At 63.3% G+C, this 343-nt stretch overlaps 1 protein-coding gene across 1 annotated transcript in view; it reads left to right on the forward strand.

The window, feature by feature from the left end:
* The window catches only part of ARHGAP23 (Rho GTPase activating protein 23), a gene marked incomplete at its 3' end in the record, with an annotated part of 11751 nt that overhangs the window by 9048 nt on the left and 2360 nt on the right, over positions 1-343 (forward strand). The window lies entirely within an intron of this gene.

Raw genomic sequence — 343 nt, forward strand, 5'->3', positions numbered from 1 at the left:
CCCCCCCGGGATGTGTCCGAGGCCCCGGGGGCTCCCGCTTTTTCCTCCTGTCCTTCCTCTCCTTCGCTCCTCTGCTGGCCCCTTGTCTTTGTCCTTTCCGTATCTTTGATGCCATAATGGGGGATGAGAAGGGCAATTCGTCCACCCAGTGCAGTGAGACCCCTCCCACTTCCCCCATCCCCAGGTCCAGGCTGAGGCGACGCTGCCCGGAGCATCTCCCTAACAGAGGTGGCATCGCTGTGCTTTTGGAGGGATGTCTTAATTCCTGGCCAGGATCCCCCCGCTGGAGGCACGGGGGGGTTGGTGGGGGCACCCCGCGTTGTCACATCATCCCCAGCACCGC

Source organism: Meleagris gallopavo, chromosome 29 (assembly GCF_000146605.3).
Source record: "Meleagris gallopavo isolate NT-WF06-2002-E0010 breed Aviagen turkey brand Nicholas breeding stock chromosome 29, Turkey_5.1, whole genome shotgun sequence".
Lineage (NCBI taxonomy): Eukaryota > Metazoa > Chordata > Aves > Galliformes > Phasianidae > Meleagris > Meleagris gallopavo.